At 40.4% G+C, this 21,058-nt stretch overlaps 1 pseudogene; it reads left to right on the top strand.

Moving 5' to 3' along the window:
- The first annotated feature begins 20,065 nt into the window (after positions 1 to 20,065).
- Positions 20,066 to 21,058, top strand: part of LOC112395317 (tigger transposable element-derived protein 1-like) — a 38,719-nt pseudogene continuing 37,726 nt past the window's right edge.

Below are 21,058 nucleotides of genomic sequence, written 5' to 3'. Positions count from 1 at the left end.
TAAAACACTGTCGTTGCTCTCACAGAGCTTACAGTCTAGTGGGAGCAGATCATATCTGATGGCCCATTTGGATGTCTCAGTCACCTGCAGTGTGACACAAGTCTAGACTCATCAGGCTCACCCAGAAATCCAAGCTGTGGACTTGTGAGTCATCCCAGGCATCTCTGTTCTCCCCCCATCCTTCAGCTACTCCATCCTGTTGCCTCTGTCTGTGAGCCTCACCACCGTGCATAGACGTGTACAGTGTGTGTACTGTGTAAGGTCACCTGGGCGACGGGGTGAATGTGTCTGAAAGCCACGACCCAGCCCTGCACCTTGGCACAAGTCCGTCTCGGGTGGGAGGAAGGGCAATCTTTCTTTTCACAAAGGGGCTCTTTTTCAGTGTTGTGTTGCTCAAAGAAGATCTTTTCCTCTAATTCCTCTGCCCACAGAGGGTGCCTTGGTGACTTTTTCTGATTGGTACAAAAGTTTCTTGGAGAGTTGTGGCCAACTTTCCACTAGGTTAGTTCAATTACATCCTACCAATCCATCTTCACACGCAGCTGGTCAGGATGATTCTTATAAAACTCAAAACTTGCTAATGGTGTGCCCTGCCTAAAATCCTTTTGCATCCCATTGTTTTCAGAAAACATTTCTTTGAAAGCCTGTAAGATAATTCCTAATATGGTGCCATCTCCATTGTATTCAGAGCTCCATTTTTATACCCTGCTGTTGAGTTCTATGGATCTCTTCTCAGTCCCTCAATGCTCCATGTTATCTTTGCCTCTGTTATGGACTGATGTTTGTTTTCCCCCTTCCCCAAATTCATATTTTGAAGCCCTATCCACCCTCAATGTGATGGTATTAGGAGGTGGGACCTTTGGGAGGTAATTAGATTTAGGTAAGGTCATGAGGGTTGAACCCATATGATGGACCTGTACCTTCATCTTGGACTTACTATCCTCCAGAACTGTGAGAAAAAAATGTTTATTGTTTAAGTTACCCGGACTATGGGTGATATATTTGTTATAGCAGCTCAAGCAGACTAAAACAGTTCCTTTCAGATGCTTTTCCCTGCACTGGGGAGAGTCATACGCCGTTTTCACTTAACTCACTTCTCATCTTTCAAGATCTTGTCCACATGTGACATTGTGCCTAGCATTAATGATCCTTGTAATGTAGCTGACGTTCTGGGTCCTCCTTGGAACATCATGGGAGCTCAAGAAATATGTATTAAATAAATACACTGAATCTATGTTTAAAATGTCAGAAAAAAAATCTCCTACTTCTTTGGAGTTCCTTCTAGAAAGAGATGGTCATGCCAAGGATGGTCGTTCCAGTGGAAAATCTTGTGGTACAAATAACCAATCAAATGAAAGACACTTGGTGGGTATGTGTTGGCGGATGGAGAATCCCCGGTAGAAAGGCCAAGCTTAGGCTTAGATCACCAGTAGGTAGGGACATACAAACAAATAGACAAAAACTGGGGGGAAATGGATGTTTTAGAGAAGGGATTGCATTATCTTGTTAACATTCTGAACTTTGTTGAAACTCCTTTTACTTACTTCGGGGTTTAGATCTTTAAAAAAATATGCTATTACATATGGTAGGTGGTGGTGAGCATCAGGTCTCAGGCTCAGGACTTCTGAAGATCTTCATCCAGCCCTGGGAGGGTGTTGGATAAAAATCTTGGTCAGAGTTTAACTTTCTGCCTTCCAGTAAATCTTCTGTCAGTTTCTGAGCTCATATGGCAGGGCAGAATTTCATGATTCTGGAATGAAACTGGAAGGGGTGGGAGCTTGAAAGGACAGGCAGTGCATATCCTTATATTGATGCAGAACATTTGCTTCAAACACTAGGTTTGGAGACAAAGACCCAGTGGAAAGGAAGCGAAGGGCCTTCCCAGCTGGTCATCTCTTTTCAGCTCCTCTGCTGCACCCACACTCTTCCCACACACCCCTTGGGCAACAGGCTGCCCTTCCTCACTTACAGTCTTCATTCCAGAGAGCTCTAGAGACACATTCTAACCTGACTTTACCTTTGTAAAGAATTTAATGGGTAACCCTACTGTAAGATTTATTAAGTCCCAGGAATCTCTAAGGATGGCCTTCATCAAAAAGATTTCTGTATGTTGGGGGAAAAAAAGGCCTGAATTAAGACAAGTAGTGAGAGGTGAGATCAGAAAAAAATAACAGGGAGAGTTAACAGACTCAATCATGACATAAATCGAAGATGGGAATGTTTAACTTAGAGAACAGAGGAAGAATTTAACAATGCGGACAGAAAGAAAACGTGGACCGACAGCTTGTTAAGCTAAATTTTCTGCTGTTTGTGAACTCGAATATCTTCATCTTCCCTTTAACTGATAGAGATTTCTCTCTGGTGAGATCATTTCAGTGACTAAGAAAGCCTTCCTCCACTGGCCTTATCCAGGATGAGGGCCCCCCCGGGACATGCATCATTGTTTGCACTGCTTTGCCTTGAGTGATGCAAGACCCAGGCGGCAACCTGCAACAGTGCTGGCTTCCCCAAACGCTTCAGGCCTTGTTCTAGACAATATTTCTTTTTAGGCTAAGGGGTGGCAGGCTGCCCACATCGCTTTATTCCCAGGACCAAATGAAACCTTCCTTAAGTGTTACTACATGTTAATAAACACAGTCAGTGAAATCCACTTAAAAAGAATGACCTGTTTATGAAAGAAACTTTTTGAAAGACAGCATATTTTTCCCGGTGGGCCAAAGCTTAGGCAGAAAAACAAAGAGCTCTTTTAAAGGCTTAAAGCATGATGGAGGGTGGATTCTGACTTTCTAACTACAAAAATAATGATACTTTTAGCTCCAACCTGCCTCGCTCCAGGGAGCTGTAAATCTTTACAGGGACAGGTTGAGCCTTTCCAACTTTCTTCCTCGCATGCTATTGGAACTTGTTAAGTGGGAGTGATGTTAGCCTGAATTTATACACCAAGAAACTGAGGCAACAGAACTTGAAGTGATGTGTTCAGTGCCACCAAGTAGCTTGCAGGTCATGTCAAGAATAGAATAGCATTGACACATACACACGACTCTATGTAAAACAGATAACTAATGAGGACCTGCTGTGTAGCACAGGGAACTCTACTCAATACTCTGTAATGACCTATATGGGAAAAGAAACTAAAAAAGAGTGGATATATGTATATGTATAACTGAGTCACTTTGCTGTACCCCTGAAACTAACACAACATTGTAAATCAACTATACTCCAATAAAAATGAATTAAAAACGAATAGAATGAGCAGAGACAATGTATCTGTGACACGTGAACATCTCCTGACATCACGACGAGCTGCCTTCTATTTCTCCCAGTATCTTCTTCTGTTCCCTTCCCTCTTGTCTTCCATGTTATGTTTCATTGATTCTTAACTCTTGGCAATGAGCTGGGCCCAGCAAGCGTGATGGCTCTTCCATCAGGAAGCCTGTGTTGGTCCGGGAGGTGAAGGACCTACCGCTTGTATTAACAAGCTTGTACAGCTCATCGTTATTCTTACGAACAATAAAAGAGTATCAGCAAAACTGATCTGAAAGACAACAACATTCTCTAATCCTTAATACTTTGTATTTCTAGAAATACTACCTTAACGTATAAAATTTTACATTTTAAAAATCCCTAGTGTTTGATTGGCATTTTTCTAAAGAAATTGTGCCTAAATCGTTTTTAATTTCCCCCGTGACGAGTCTCCTACCTATCAAATGTACATTCATTTACTCATTTTTAATGTTTTTATTTGACAATTATTTATTCCAAACTTATTTTGGCACACTGCTGGGCTTTGTAATGAATGTTGTAGAGCAGATCAAAAATACATCTTGCTTTGGTTTTTCTTAAAAAGCGCATTTAAGGCATGGGAGTTGGTGTCTAGTTAGTTAGTTTTCTGCAATTTAAGAATTGCTGGTTAGCTTAATGGACACAAGTGTCATTTTGAAAGAACATCATTGATGTATTGTCTAATGCTATTTTGAAGTATATTAATATCCTTTCTCTTGTGAATGCCTCCATAGGAAATCTTCCTCAATTCAATCACTTACCTTGGGAAAACAACGTTTCTAGAGATGCTTAAGAATAAGAAAGGAAGATTGCTCAGCTGTGACATGATAATAGGACCAAAAGAAACTTAAGCGACAATATAATGTAAAAGCTAAAGCTTTCTATTTGAGTGTATTTTAAAAAGATTTTGTAAACAAATAAAAAGCAAATCAGAAAGTTTTTTAGTATTTACACAAAAACTTGTATGCAAACATTCATAGCAGCATTATTTTTCCTAGGGAAAAGGTAGAAACAACCTACATGTATAGTAATGGATGAATGGATAAACAAATGTGGTATATCCATACAGTGGAGTGTTATTTAGCCATAAAAGAAAATGAAGTACTGATACATGTTACAGCATGGGTGAACCTTGAAAATATTATGCTGAGTGAAAGAAGGCAGACATAAAAGACCACATATTGTATGATTTTACTTATATGAAATGTCCAGAACAGGTAAATCAATAGAGACAGAAAGTAAATTCTTGGTTGACAGGGAATGGCAGAAGTGACTGCTAATGGGTAAGGGATTTCTTTTGGGGTGGTGAAAAGATTCAAGAATTAGACAGTGGAGATGATTGTACAACCTTGTGCGTATACTGCAAAAGTCACTGAATTGTACACTTTAAAAGGGTAGACTTTTATGGCATATGAATTATATTTCAATAATAATAAAAATAATAGCAGCAATAATAAAAAGAGCAAAACCAAACAGCAAAAACAACAAGCATGAAAATAGAAAGATGAGAGGTTAGGTGAGGGGGCTCGATGGCCTCCTGTGCTGGGGGGGACCCTTGCCCAACCCGTGGAGAAGGGGATCTGCTTTGAGTGACAGCTCAGCTCTGCACGAGAGAGCGTTGTAGAATCCAAGTGGACTACAGCGGAGGGTTTGTTCTTATGAGAGAGAACCTGGGGCTGCTCAGCAACACCTGCCTGCAAATCTCACCTGTCTCTTCCGAAAGGGACCATCCCTATTTATTCTTCAAGACTTTGCTCAGTTCGTCCAACAACCATTTACCTCCTTTGAAAGATCAGGACACTTGAAAGTGACCACCTCTGAACTACAAACAAACAAGATGAACTAAATGAAATGCGTGGGACTGTAGACACCCAGAGAAGATAGAAGTAGTGTGGAAAGGAAAGTGTCGGCTGTGAAAGGGACTTAATATAACCCGCTTGATAGCCTCTCCTACCCCAAGGCTTTAGAGGGATGACACCTCTCCCTCGGTTGTGACTGTCTAGTTGACATTTGCTGATTGACTGCATCTCTTGATGCAGGGTTGCTTCTGAAGTCAATGTACTGGGTGCTATGAGCCACACTGTCTGCTAAGGAGACTCGGCTTTTCTTCTTCTTGCCAACTGTTGTAGTTCTTCCAAGACCATCACTCCTTTGACCTTGGCCTTCACTCTCAGTACCTTTGTAGCATAAAGGTGCAGTGGAAAGAGATGAGATCAGAAATCAGAAACATTGATCGTAAAGCGACCCCTTATTATCTGTGAGACAGAGCTTGGAGCCTCCCAAACACAGTGTTGAATGAGTTACAAGTAGTTTTTCAAATTAATGATCTCTCCCACCCTTGGGGTCACTCAGGGCCCTGGTGGTTGAAGCCCCGAAGAAGAGCAGCTTTGACTGTCAACAGGCTTGTCCAGGCCACCTCGAGGGCAGACCTAAGAGAGTCTACAGTGTTCCAGGTGCACGGTATCTCAGGAGGTGAGCATTGTCAGGTATGTCATCATTCATGGCTCCTTTGTCACACTCTGTGTACCGCCAATAGGACTTCTTCAGCAGCCGGGGACAGGCAGGACCACGCCCATCATGGACAAGTGGCCCATGGTCTGTGGCAGAGGGGTGGTTCATGTTCCAGATGCCCAAATATGTACAGAGCTCAGCCCAAGGTGTGGGTGGTCAGGAGGATGTGGGGCTAGAACGGGCGTTCTGAGTAGGACTCCTGAGGGCAGTGGTCCACCTGCCTGTTTCTAATTACTCTCTCCATATCTATGATACTTCTGTCCCATTTTGGCTGATGGGTCATTTTAATAGGATTCATGCTCACTGACTCTTCTAACAATGCCTGCACCTCTGCAGGTTAGAGCTTTATCTTTATCGGTAAATACTTGATGTAAAAAACTTGTTTTGTCTTGAAAGTCAACTTGCATTATTTTGGAGAATTTGGTATTGCTGTGTCAATGAGAGAAAGGAAGAACTGTACCGAAGTGATCAATTTCTGTGTGTCCCCTGATGTGGAGAAGGATGTGAGGAAAGAGGAAGTTCTAGACTTTGTAAGCCTCAGTTTTCTCATTTGCAAAATAAATGTAATAGCTCGTAACTAGTTTAGGCTAAAGCTCAAGCATGACTCTCTTCTTGTCAAGCCTTAAATTAACTAGCAAGTTCTTTATATAAGACATGAATAAAAGGTTCAGAATTCTAAAAGATAGACATCAGGTAGAAGGGTTTTTATTTTAAACAAAGTCTTTAATACTCAAAAACATTAGTTAACATCAGACATTGCCCATACTGTTTCCTCAGCCTTCTGTTGGTGAAGTTTTCTCCACTTTGGTTCACATGTTGGAATAACGAATATCTTCCCTCCACCCACCAGTCTTGGGAGACAGACATGGAGAGTATCATCCACGGTGCAGCTCCAGGTATGTGGCCTGTTCACTTCTTCTTCCCAGGGTACGGTGACTGCCTCCTTCCTTTGTGCTTAAGTTGATGTACCATGATGGTATCTTCTTAGAAATGCTTTCCTTTCTCATGTGGGTCTCTGAGACATGAGCCTGGAAAAACTTTTATGACACAAGGCAAAGCAAAGACTGCAGTAATTGTGTACTTTCCACTCCTCCCTTTTTATATATATATATAAATTATCTCTTGTAAACGGAATGGCCCAAGCCTTGGAGTATTATGCATTCTGGTGATGTCAAGTGCATCGTTTTCCCTCTCAAGGGGGAGGATTGTCACATGGCAGATATATGCCTGCAAGGACATATACATATAAGAATTTTATGACAGACAATCTTACAGGTAAGAAAGTTATAGGGTTATTGTGAGGATCAAATGTAATTGTATGTGTGGGAGCACTTTGTACGCCCTGTGTATGTATGCTTTATCATTGTTGTTTTGGACAGAAGGTGACTGCCAAAATATTTCTTCTTCCCTTAAGACATTAAATTGGTCTGGGATAAAAATACCTGGGGGTGTGACTAGAGGTCAGGTAATAAAGGGGGATGGGCCAGAGTAGGGGGTGGGGTGTGGGAGAGACATGCACTTCCCCCTGTGCATTGTAACTGAACCCAGAGGAGAGAGGTGGTTTTAGACCACAACAAGGAAGATGTTTTTCTACCTAAAAATGGTTCTGTTTTTTCAGGACTACTTGAGCAGGATGGCAGCTTTAATGAGAAGTAATGTTATCACGGTGCAGTGTCAGTGGCTTTAGATCACCCATCTCAGACCTGTCTGAGTGCACAGCATGAGGAAAACCCAGTAGATTCAGTCCTGAATACCTACCATACCAGTGGTACTTCATGCCAAGAATAATTCTAGAAATGACTTTCTAAACCACATTCCCTATGCTGTTCTTTCTAGCCCACTGTGCTTTCATCAACTATAGAAACTTAGAGTAGTCTCAGGACAGATGGGGTTGCGAGCTGGGGAAAATGAGTTTCAGAGAAGCCAGATGAAAGTTTTCCAAAAGGAAGTATTCCAGGTGAAAGTCTTGGAATCATATACTGACAGACATCACCTTAAAACACACCAATACATCTTATTGCATAGAGGATTTATTCTAACTTACACATTCTTCAAAGGAGAGAATTCTTTTTATGTGTGGCTACTGTTCCAAATTAGCCAGGAGATAAATCTGTAATCATTATTTCATAAAGATAAAACTGACAATGGTAATCCTAGCAACTGAATAAAGACTTACCTTCTTGAAGATTGAAATCATATCAAACATCTTTTCCAACCACAATGGTATGAAACTGGAAATCAATTACAAGAAGAAAACAGGAAAATTTATTGGAAAATACGCAGAGATTAACCAACAGACTCCTGAACAACTAATGAATCAATGAAGAAATCAGAAGAGAAATAAAAATACCTTAAGACACATAAAAATGGAAATATAACATACCAAAACATATGGGATGCAGCAAAAACAGTTCTAAGAGAGAAGTTCACAGCAATAAATGGTAACCTCAAGAAATAAGAAAAATCTCAAACAACCTAATTTAACACCTCAAGGAAGTAGGAAAAGAAGAATAAATGAAGCCCAAAGTTATCAGAATGAATGAAACAATGAAGATCAGAGCAGAAATAAATGAAATATTTACTAAAAAGACAATAGAAAAGATTAATAAAATCAAGAGACGGCTTTTTGAAAAGATAAATAAAACTGACAATCCTTTAACTAGACTCACCAAGAAAAAAAAGAGAGAACTCAAATAAATAAAATCAGAAATGAAAGAGGAGGCATTACAACTCATACCACAAAAATTCAAAGGATCATAAGAGACAACTATGAACAATTTTATGCCAGCAAATTGGACAACCTATAATGGATAGATTCCTAGAAACATACAACTTTCCAAGACTGAATAATACAGAAATAGAAAATCTGAGTAGTAAAAATATTACTATTAAAGAGATTGAATCAGTAATCAAAAAACTCCCAACAAACAAAAGTTTAGGACCAGACTGCTTTAGTGGTATATTCTACCAAACATTCAAAGGAGAAATAATACCAATCCTTCACAAGCTCTTTCAAAAAATGGCAGAGGAGGGAACATTTCCAAACTCATTTTACAAGCCCAGCATTACCTTCACATCAAAACCAGACAAGGACATGGCAAGAAAAATATTACAGGCCAATATCCCTGATGAACACAGATGCAAAAATCCTCAATAAAATATTAGCAAACCAGATTCAACAATATAGTAAAAGGATCATACATCATGATGAAGTGGGGTTTATTCCAGGGATGTATGTTTCAACATCCACAATCAATCAATGTGATACACCACATTAGCAAAACAAAGGAGAAAAGTCACAATCATCTCAATAGAGGCAGAAAAAGCATTTGACACAATTTAACATCCATTTATGCTAAAAACTCAACAAAGTGGGAACCTACCCCAACATAATAAAGGCTGTATATGACAAGCCTACAGCTAACATTATACTCGATGAAAAACTGAATGCTTTTCCTCTAAGATCAGGAAGAAGAAAAGAATGCCCACTCTCACCACTTTTATTCAGCATAGTACTGGAAGTTCTAGTCAGAGCAATTAGGCAAGAAAAAGAAATACAAGGCACTCAAATTACAAAGGAAGAAGTAAAACTGTCACTACTTACAGACGACATAATTCTATATATAGAAAACCCTAAAGAGTCCATAAAAAAACTGTTAGAACTAATGAATAAATTTGGTAATGTTGCAGGATACAAAATCAATATACAGAAATTGATGCACTTCTATACACTAATAATGAACTACCAGAAACAAATTATGAAAAAAATTCCATTTATAATTGCATCAAAAAATAACCAGGAATAAATTTAACCTGTACACTGAAACACCTGTACACTGAAAACTGTAAGACATTGATGAAATAAACTGAAGGAGACACAAACAAATGGAAAGAAACACCATGCTCATAGACTGAAACAATTAAAATGTTCATATTACCCAAGCAATCTATAGATTTAATACAATCCCTATCAAAATTCTGATGGCATTTTTCTCTGAAATAGAATAAACAATCCTAAAATTCGTATGAAATCACAAAAGACCCTGGATAGCCAAAGCAATTTTGAAAAAGAAGAACAAAGTTGGAGGCATCACGGTTCCCAATTTCAAACTATATTATAAAGCTATAGTAATCAAAACAGTATGGGATTGGCATGAAAAACAGACACATCGATCAACAGAACAGAACAGAGAGCCCAGAAATAACCCATGCATGTATGATTAATTAACTTATGACAAAGGGGCCAAGGATATACAATGGGGAAAGACAGTGTCTTCAATAAATGGTGTTGGAGAAACTGGACAGCCATATGCAAAAGAATGAAACTGGACCACTCTCTTATTCCACACACAAAAATAAACTCAAAATGGATCAAACACTTGAATGTAAGACCTAAAACCATAAAACTCCTGAAAAAAAACTTAGGCAATCTTGTTGATGATTTTTTGGATTTGACACCAAAAGCAAAGGCAACAAAAACAAAAATAAAAAAGTGGGACTATGCGTAAAATGGAGGGGGTATTAATGTCACTCATAACACAAGGTATAAGAAAAGTCATGCTTCTCTTATTTGTTTAAATCAAATTTGACTTATTTTCTTGTTCAGCAAGGTAGGTAGGGACTTCTCTGTCATTTGGAGTCTTCTTTACCTTGACCCCAGGGTCATATGGTTGATCCCAGGTGCATTTTATTGTCCAGAGCATTTAAATAAGGCCCTGTGGTCTCCTGAGTTTATAGTATTCAATACTGGTATTTAAATTATCTTGACCTATTTGGTTCCATGAAGGTAAGTAGCTTTTTTAAAAAAAATTAAAAAACATTTTATTAGAGTATAGCTGATTTACAATGTTGTATTAGTTTCAGGTGTGCAGTAAAGTTAACATATATCCACTCTTCTACATATACATATATCCACTCTTTTTAGATTCTTTTCCCATGTAGGCCATTACAGAGTATTGAGTAGATTTCCCTGTGCTATACAGTAGGTTCTTATTAGTTATCCATTTTATTACAGTAGTGTGTATGTGTCAATCCCAATATGTATGGGATATGTACATATTATACATATGGGATATGTACAATATGTATATGTCAATCCCAATCTCCCAATTTATCCCTCCCCTACTTATCCCCTGGTAACCATAAGTTTGTTTTCTATATCTGTGACTCTACTTCTGTTTTGTAAATAAGCTCAGTTGTACCTTTTTTTTAGATTCCACATATAAGCAATATCATATGATATTTGTCTTTCTGTGTCTGACTTCACTCAGTATGACAATCTGTAAGTCCATCCACGTTGCTGCAAATGGCATTCTTTTGTTCTTCTTGATGGCTGAGTAATATTCCATTGTACATTTGTACCACATTTTCTTTATCTATTCCTCTGTTGATGGACATTTAAGTTGCTTAGCTTGTCTGCCTTTTGGTCAAGACTTATCATAGGCTTTGCTGAGTTAAGACAAGGAGCCTTACTAAGGTATACTGTAGAGACCAGCAAAGCCCCACCCCCTTCCCAACCTTGAGATAAAACCATCAAAATCTTACGCCTCCTTCAGACATGCCCACGTATTCTAGTCCAAGTCCATTCTTTCATACCCTCTACCCCTCAGACTATCTGGTATAATTCTTCTGAGTGGGTTGAGTTTTCCATAAAGAAATATCCAAGGCCAGTAGGAGTGAGGTAGGGTGGTGGTGGGACATGGATTTTGGGATACCAGACAATGCTGCATGCATCCATGTAACACAAAACCTCTGAGATAAGGAAAGAAAAACCTTGACTACCCTCTTAGAATAAGAAAGAGAAGACTCACTCTGTAGTGAGAACAAAATAAGTTAGCCTGTCAGTTAACCTGTCATAATCATAAATGTCACATTGTTCCATATTCACCCGGAGCAGAAACTATATATGATGGAGGGACATAAACTAGGAGAGAAGAGGAACACATGGAGTCCCTGTTATACGCCAGGTGCTGGGACACCCAGGTGCTTTGCATTTTATTTAATCCTCATAATAGGCCCACAAAGGCACCATTATTCCCCGCTTCAGACAAGGAAGCAGAGGTCCGGAAAGATGAGGTATCTTCTTGTGATCGACATCGCTGACTTCTAAACTCCAACACTCGCCCACTTCTTTCTCTCACCTCTGTCTCCTTTGTAAAGACTGGAAATGCTAAAGAGTCACTTTCCCAGCCTCACTGATGGCCAGGGGTGGCCCAGGGACACAGTGTTTGGCTATGAGACAAGTAGGAGGGTGATGGAAACTTCTGCAGGAGATTTTATCACCCTTTTCTTCCCGTCTTGAGGATGTCTGTGTCTTCAGGCAACACACACCTGCAATGCCGAGCAGCTTTTCCTCCCAGTGTCCCTAATGCTTTTCCCATGATGCTCATTGGCTCATGGCATTTATCCTCTCTGGAGTGGCCTTTGCCCTATCCTCACCCTCAACCCATGTCCCAATCCTACTCAGACTTCTGGGCTCATCTCAACTATTACCTCTTTCCTTGAAACCTTTTCCTGGCCCTCCTGAATAAAGTGATTATTTCAGCTCCTATACTTCCACAACATATTATCTATATCTTCTTTCTGGTTCTCAATGCAATCTTTCACTGAAGTTCTGTGTGTGCATGTTTGCTCATCTCTGCTGTCCTATAAGGCCTTACTGGCAGGGCCTTTGTGTGTATTTCCCCCAGAAAGGCCTAGCATCATCCTGGAATGTAGTAGTGTTGAACCAATATTTTTTGAGTGATCAAAAGAGAATCTAAGGCCAGATTTAATATTGGGGGCCCCAAAGAAGAGGCCAGGAAAATCTTAGGCACCAGTCCTAACACAGTGAAGGCTGTTCAAAGAATGCCAGGTATTGCCTCTCTCCAGTCTTGGCTTATATGGGATAATTTATTATCTTTTGCTTAAGCTACTGTTTGTTGGGTATTGTATGACTTAGAGATAAAAGCAATCTACTTTTTTTCCTGATGTACTTCTCAAGGTTGTTGAATTAAAGACAGAGCTATTTGATTTTAAAATCCAGCACACCATACAAATAACACAATTAAATGCTTAAACCTTCAGCCAGTATTGAATGACCTATAAGTAAGCAGAGAATATCTGTGTTTTGAAAAAGGCTTGAGAATAAATTGACTATGCATTAAGATACTATTAGAGAAAGGGTGAAGCTCCCAGGTTAGCATCAAAGCTGAGCAGATCATGAGTGCAGTGAAAGGCTGGCAGGTGTGGCTTTATCTTGTTTCATCAGGAAAATGATTTCAATTTATTGAATTTATGGGGTCAGGGTAGTGTGGGCATCTGAGAACTGGCTGAGGTGACCACCATTTTCAACAAGGTTATCTTCCTGGGTTTGAGTGTTTTGTTTGTAAACCAGATAGAAGTGGAGAATCTCAATGTGTTCCAAGAATCGCTGTGGCTGCCACGACATAGAAGGGTTGGGGAAAACTGCCAGTTAGTTCACACCTGCAGTAGCTTAGAATTCTTGCTGATTTACAGCTCTTGGGAGAGCCTTTGGAATCCTGTGGTTCCAAGTACAGTAGTTCTCTTCATCAAAATTCACTCTATCAAAGTGGATGGAAAGCAAGCTGGAAAAATGGACTCCCAGATTCATTGGGACAGATGGTGGAGAATCATGTGTGTGTTGAGAGGGAGGTAGAGTCCTTGGGACATTACAGCAAGGCTATAAAGTTGGGTGCTATGGACTGAATCGTGTTCCCCTAAAATTCGTATGTTGAAGACCCAACCCCCATGTGACTGTAGAGGAGACAGGGCCTTTAAAGAGGTAATGAAGGTCAAATGAGGCCATGAAGATGAGATCCTAGTTCTATAGGACTGGTGACCTTATAAGAAGAGGGAGAGAGAGAAATCTCTCTCTTCATGTGCACACTGAGGAAAGGCCATTTGAGGACGCGGTGAGTAGGTGGTCTTCTGCAAGCGAGGAACAGAGCCCTCACTAGAACCCAACCACGGCCAGCGTCCTGATTTTGGATTTACAGCTTCCATACTGTCAGAAAAAAATTCTGCTGTTTAAACCACCCAGTCTGTGGTATTTTATTATGGCAGCCCAAGCTGACTAATACATAGAGTCTTGTCATATGAGGACCAGTGAAGTGTTTTAAGTTTCAGGAATTCATGGGGTGAATTCCATGTGAATTCCATGGCTGGTGGACTGAACAGTCCACCAATCATGGACAGTTGGTGTTATACAGCAGCATTTGCTTCTGAAAAAATATGACAATTTTTATTATTTTTTTATATTAATTGACTTGTTTGTTTGTTATCCTGGGAGTAACCTCGTCAAGAGAACCAGCAACATCAACCTCAAGGGGCTTCAGGACATGTTTGCACACCCAGAGGTCTTCGCAATTTTTTTTTTTTTCTCAATCAAATCAGGCTTAAAAAGAAAATACTAAAAGAACTTTAAGGTAATTTCCCCTTCACAGCCCTTAAGTGGAATCTCTGTTTTACGTGGTCTCCATACTGGCATGAGATAAAATGACCATCTCCAACTCTTGTTTTAGGGCCATATGATATCCCCAGAGGTGTCAAAGGTCTGACAAAACAGGTCTGGAATAGTTGGTATTTAATAGGTCTATAATACTACTATATACTTAATGTTTTCTCTAGGTTGGCTCATCTTTTAAAATTATATATGTTTAAAAAAATAATATCTGTGAACTAAGGGGTTCGGTAGGCTGGTTATATTTTTTCATTACATGTTAAAATAAATATGTAACTATTAAAATAAAAATATAGTTACTCGGGCTTCCCTGGTGGCGCAGTGGTTGAGAGTCCGCCTGCCGATGCAGGGGACACGGGTTCATGCCCCGGTCTGGGAAGATCCCACATGCCGCGGAGCGGCTGGGCCTGTGAGCCATGTAAAAAAAAAAAAAAAAAAAAAAAAAAAAGCTCTGGGGAAATTTAGTTGAAAACCCATAGGTGTAAAGCTGCTGTTTACAGAATGGCATTTCTGGTTGACTGTGATATCACCATGAGAAAGTCACAACTCGTTCATTTGACTTAATGCTAAAAAAAAAAAAAAAGCATTAAATACGTGATTTCCTCTAAAATTCAAGAAGGTTTTAACTTCTGATATGCTGTCCTTTTATATTATAGTGGCCCTGAATAAATGCCTTTTTTAGTAAGTTAAATTTTAGTCTAGGGTTTCTTTGCATGTCTGGGCCAGGTATAGATATTTTAGTATTAATTTTTTCATCTAAAAATAGGTATCATGCATTGAATGACTTCCTAACTATCTCAAGGGAATTCTCAGTTGAATTTTTTATTTATTCTTATATCTTGATTATTTTTTAAAAGTAGCTAGCTCCCAACTGACTCCAAGTCCTTCCCTCATATAATGTGTCTTTCCCATATTATTTATTGCTGGGTTAATATTCCTTAGTATTTCAATTCCTTGTTTTAAAACTTTCACTCATTTTCTTATCTTGGTGTTAAAAAGCCTTTCCAACACTTTCCCTATATAGTTTGTCTTCATCTTCACCTCAGTAATATTGAGCTGCTTATCTTCCTTATATACTTTTTATACTTCCTTATAACACTTTTTCTTATGTTGACTCATGTTTACACTTTGAAGTGGCCTTTGTCTGGTCTCCTGTGTCCCAATTCTACCCTTTCTTTAAAGGTCCAGCTTAACTATCACATCTTTTCTTGAAATCTTCTTTTATTCTCCTTAAAAACACTGCTTCACCTTCTAAAATTTCATATCACTTTGTAATTCCTTTATGGCTTTCATTGAAAGCTTGCATTTTGTGGTTATCCATGTAACTATGTGTGAACATGCTTGGTCTTCTCTAATGTCATATAAGGCCTTGGTCTTCTCTAATGTCATATAAGGCCTTTTGGGAAGGGCCTATATGTGTAATAATTTCTTCTAGAAAAGCCTAGCACAGTGTGTGGCATACAGTAGCATTTAGTAAATATTTTCTTTAATTAATAAATAAGTGAATAATTGTGTGTATGTGTGTGTGTGCGTGTGTGAGACAGAGAGAGAGAGAGAGTTAGAAATGTACCCAAGGTTTAGGATCCACCAGATATAATGTAATGCCTTTGAAATATGTAAAAGTTAAATCAACTGTGTGTGAGTGAGCTAGGTCTTGTGGCAGCCTTTGGGATTTAGAAAGTTTCAACTACATTAATGGTTACAGCCAAGGCTGTAGTAGCTCTAGGCTCCAAGGACAGTTTTGGAGTCTCTCAGACTTTCCTAGAGCTGTAGTCCTCAAAGTGTGATCCCTGGACCAACAGCATAAGCATCTCCTGGAGCTTGTGAGAAATGCAAATTTGGGGGTCCATCCTAGTCCCACTACATCAGAAACTCTAGGCATGGATCCAGCGATCTGTATTTTAACCAGCCCTCCAGATGCTTCTGATGCATGTCCATGTGTGAGAACCACTGGCTTAGAGGGAGTTCTAGGAGGGCTTCTTTTCAGTCTTGACACTTGTCGGTTCAGCTATAAAATAGGGCTTTTAGTTACACTCTTGTTAAGTGAGCCTGCAGTAATGCCTGCCCAATCTCAGTGCATGAATCAATGGATGAATTGTTAGAAGCCTGCCTTTGACCTTCTCATCAGGTTCATTGTGAGAAACTACTGCTCACAGCAGCTTGACAAGTGAATGATGCTGCATGCAACTGAGCAATGTACGCCGGTGCTGAGAAATTGATGTGAAACGTAGCAGGGACCGTCAGCTTCCTATCGGCTGACTAGTGAAGGTCATGGTGGGACTAATGCCCTTTGTTAAGGGATGCTCTTTGACTCTGAGTTGCCTGGATGTCCCTGTTTTCTCATCTCTCCCATTTCTCAAGTACATCAATATCCTCGTGCTTGGTTTCACTGCCCCGGTGCAGCTGTCAGTGCCGGCCAACTGACCCAAGATGCATTTCCCCTTTTTTGTATCCTGGCAGTACCTAAGATTGTTTTCCAGCGCCCGCCCCTCCTCCAGGTAAGTCAGATTCTGATTTGTCACAACCCATTATGATACTTCCATTCCCTCATCTGAGACTCAAGGAGGATTGGGCAGGTGACCCAGTACTGGTTAATGAATTGTGAAGGCAAATCAGCTAGTGGGATTCTGTGAAAGTTTTCTTCATTTTTAGTAAGAGATGTGCAAGGGGAAAATGGCCTAGGCCATTGGTGTGTGAGGATGTGGTGCTTGGAGTTGAGACAGCTTTCTTGGTACCACAAAGACATCTTAGGCAACACGCTGGGGACAGCAGAGTAGAGGAAGTGGAGGCAAGCTGCCTTCTGATAATGTGGCTGAGCCACTGAATCAACTCCCCTGGGAGCTGCCCGCATCAGGACTTTTGTTCCAGGAGACAGTAAATTCACTTCTGCCTGAAATTTATTAAGTATTTATTTTGTTGTTCCTCTCCCCTTGATTTCTCTTGAAAAGTAAAAGGGATTGATGTGATGACACCTCTAAATTACTTCCAGCTCTAACAATTGATGATTCTTTGCTCAAAGCAACTGCGTGGGGAGTTTTAAGGTGCAACAAGATTTGGCAGGAGTGGGGTCCGGAGAGGGATGCAAGTATCATCTGAGTTACGGTCAAGTTCTTCTAAGGTCCGGGAGGTAACATCAAGGTGAGGCTGTAGGGGGAGTAGCATGGATTCCTAGGGGAGGGCTGAAGTCCTAAGTCCTAGAGCACAGCAAGGTCAGGAATCCACAGGCAAAGCCAGACATTGAAGGTAATAGCTAGGAATCAGGTACAGGGCAAGTCAGGAAAATTCTGATGAATGGTGTGGTTGCCTGTAATCAGACCTCATAATATATGTCTCTCTTGGGCCCTCTCAAGCTACTAAGCAAAGGAGATATATTAGCATCGAGTTCCACAGGTCAGCGATCTCCTTGGGGACATTACCACGATCAGAAATTCTCTGGTTGTCCAGACTCACTGAATTCTTTCTCAGGTCCATCCCGTGAATTCCCGGGCCGCCTGCTGTTTCAGACAGTCTGTTACTTCCTGCAGCTCCCTTTCTTTCTCCTCCAGTTGTCTTTCATTGATGATTTTCTACATTTACATGTTTCAGTTCTTGGTCTTCACTGCACAGTTGTGCAATTTCTAACCTTTCCAGATGTCTTGATCTTTGAAAAACAAATTTAAATAAACCGCAAAATATGGTTAAAAGGAGGGTGTTTACCTAGGTTTCTAGCACTTTTTGGTCAACATTGCCACCTAGTGGTAACATAATCCTTAAGACTGTGTGACTTAAAAATACTTTTATTGTGATGGGATATTTGATTTCAAGGATCTTCAGATGGTAAAATGTTGAGCAAGCGGAGGCAATAATTATGATTCAATTTAAATGTATTTTTCTGAGCCTGAGAAGATGGTGACTTAGGGAAAATCCTTTAGACCCGCTAAACTAATTACATGATTTATAGAAATTCTTAAATTATTTGCTCTTAAGATTTTAGTTGCTCACCCAGTTTTGTTCCTTTAAGTTTAAAGAAACCTTTACCAGATTTAGCCACTTCCTGGTGGTAATCATAAAGCAAAACAAAACAAAAAAACAAATAACAACAACAAAAGTCAATTTCAGATGAACCGAAGTTTATGTTACTTTTCTCCTTTTTGAGATGCTTGTTTTGCCTCTTTCCCCAAGTCTCTCTCAAAATTTGTCAGTTTATGAGTATTTCTCCCTCTCTTGTGTATGTTTTAATACAGTAAAAATATTTTAATACGTTCTGCGCCATCTAGCCAGATTTATAGTTTGAGACGGGTCCAGGGTGGGTCTGAATTTCCACCAAGCTTCCCCCAAATGCCAATACTAGAGGACCACCCTTTAAATCATAAGGCTTTATGGAAAACTGACTGCATTCTCAAAACCCCAGACCTTTCTTTAGGATCGATCAGAAAAGTGTGTGCTCTATTTGGATGAACGAGTAACGTAAGGGAAAGCTCCTTCGCCTTAAGCGGCATTGCAGCCACAGTGGCTGCTTCCCTTTTGGGCTGACTGGGGGTCATGCAGAAAATGAAACTGCAGCAGCTTGCAGGATTCAATGACAAGGTCAGGGACTGTTCCTGCATTCGGCCATGACCATGGCTCTCTCTGCGGAATCAGTGATACCTGAGTCTGGCAAGTGTCCTCCCAGCAGCCATCTCAGGCTAGACAGTTGCATTAAAGGTCTCAGTCAGGTTGCACACTGCAATCACCTGGGAAGCTTAAACTGCTATTTGGGCCCCATACCTCGACAGCAGCATTTTAAAAGCTGCCAGGTGATTGCCATGTACAGCAAGCCTGAGCACCACTGTGAACCGAAAGGCAAGTAACAGGCTGGAAGGACACCACCTTGTCCCTCCTCTCCTTTGTTCTCATCACCAGTTCATCCTGAAACAAAGACCTGGGAAGCCCTCTGCTGGAGAGGAATTCAGCTCTGAGCTGCTCTGGAGATTAATCATTCTCTCAGGGCTGACCCCCATCTACACCTCAAAGGGATGAGAGTGCTTGGAAGCAAATCCAGTCCCTCCCCAGTGTCCCTAGGGCTCGGTGAACTTCGGATTGCATTTTAATGTCACACCCACCTGCTCTCCTCCAGGCCAGCTGAGGTCATGTGATAAGGCTGCTACATTCTGAAGAAAGGGTTTTGGCTTTTATAAGGACAAGTGCTGGATCGCTTTTTGCTCCCGGGAGTTCTGAATCAGACAGTCTGAAAGGTGTCCTTGTGAGGCCTGTGGAGTCAGAAATATTTTCCAGGGTTTTTTTTCTCCAGAACTTTTTATATGGGATCCTGGGAGTTCTGACCTAGAACTAAAATGCCTCTTTGAAAATGAATTAGGAGTAATTGTTTTAGGCTGCTCCTGCCACGTGTGTATTATATATATTTATGGATGGATATACATTTGTAAAATACAGTAATACATAGGCTGGAAACTTTAATGAGAATAAGTGATATGAATTTCAAGGTAAAGAAATGATTGATTCTGTGGAATTATGATTAACGATCAAAAGGAAATGACTTGATTCTGCAATCTTGCCGTTTTTTCCATTAGATATTTTCCATTAGAGAGAGAGATTGTATTATATATGTGTAAACCACAGAACATTTTTTCTATCCTCATCCTCTTGGCTCTTCTATATTTTAGGCCTTGTTTACCAAGCAGCTGCTATGTGCCAGATGTATTGGTCTCTGGAGACTCAGGAGTGAACAAGAGAGATACGGTTCCTCCGTCCTTGGAACTTATATTCTAGTGGAGGAGATGGACAGAAAACAATAGAGTGTAATGTCGGGAAGGGATGAAGCAGGGTAAGGGGATGGAGGATGATGGTGTTCACATTTTAGGTAGAGTCAGGGAAGGCTTCTCGGAGGAGGTAGCTTGGAGCCCAGACTTGTGCAAGGTAAGTGGGAGAGTCATGGTTTCTCTTCAGGGAGAGCGTTCCAGGCAGAGGATTTTCTCCGGATTTGCTCCTCCATCCACCATCCACTTAGTTGCTCACGCTAGGAATTTGGGCGTCCTTATGTATCCTTTTCCTGAATTCTCATCCCCCCAAATTCATAAGACCCATCTTTTCTGTGACCTAAACATGCAATTGCAAACAAAACTGCCAGGTGAGTGTGATCAGAACTGTTGCAGGAAACCAACACAGAGTGATTCAATTTGTTAGCTGATAACCTCTGAAGTCCGAGAACTGCAAGAGGTTTTCGGTGAGTAGCTCATCCTATGTAACACCAAAACCCATGTTTTGATTGTGATTTTCTGTGATCACCAGTAAAATTTTATTGGTGTTTCTTTTATCTAGTGTAACACCTCCCAGTGTGTCATGTATTCTATGGCCCCCATTTAAATAGTTGTGTTCCTGTGTGGGACACCAAAACCATGTTTGGAGTGTGAGTCAGAGAGCTGAGGGGTCTGTGATTTTGACTACGGAAACTGAGTCAGAATGTTCATGTTGTCATTTCAGCTTGGTTATTTATCTTCTTGAGCCCCAGTCTATTCCTGTCTACAATTGTGATAGCATTCCTATTAATCTTTTAGGGGAGGTGTTGGAAAATTTATCTAGTATTTTATTTTGTAAGCCACTTTTTATTTTTTAGCATTCCTATCGTTTTTCATGTGTGCTGCATTTATTTTTCAACAAACAAATAAATGTTTCCAGTATTCTGCAAACTTTTATTGAATGCTACTGTGGGCCAGTTTCGGACGGGAGACGGGACTCCACAGCGTGCAGTGGCAGACAGAGGCAGGTCAATCGGGAACTCTGACTCGGGGCTGCGCCAGACATTGCTGGTTCTCTGCTCAAGAGCCA

Source organism: Neophocaena asiaeorientalis, unplaced genomic scaffold (assembly GCF_003031525.2).
Source record: "Neophocaena asiaeorientalis asiaeorientalis breed wild unplaced genomic scaffold, Neophocaena_asiaeorientalis_V1.1 scaffold89, whole genome shotgun sequence".
In the NCBI taxonomy this organism is placed as follows: domain Eukaryota; kingdom Metazoa; phylum Chordata; class Mammalia; order Artiodactyla; family Phocoenidae; genus Neophocaena; species Neophocaena asiaeorientalis.
This window is presented reverse-complemented; position numbering and strand designations above follow the sequence as displayed.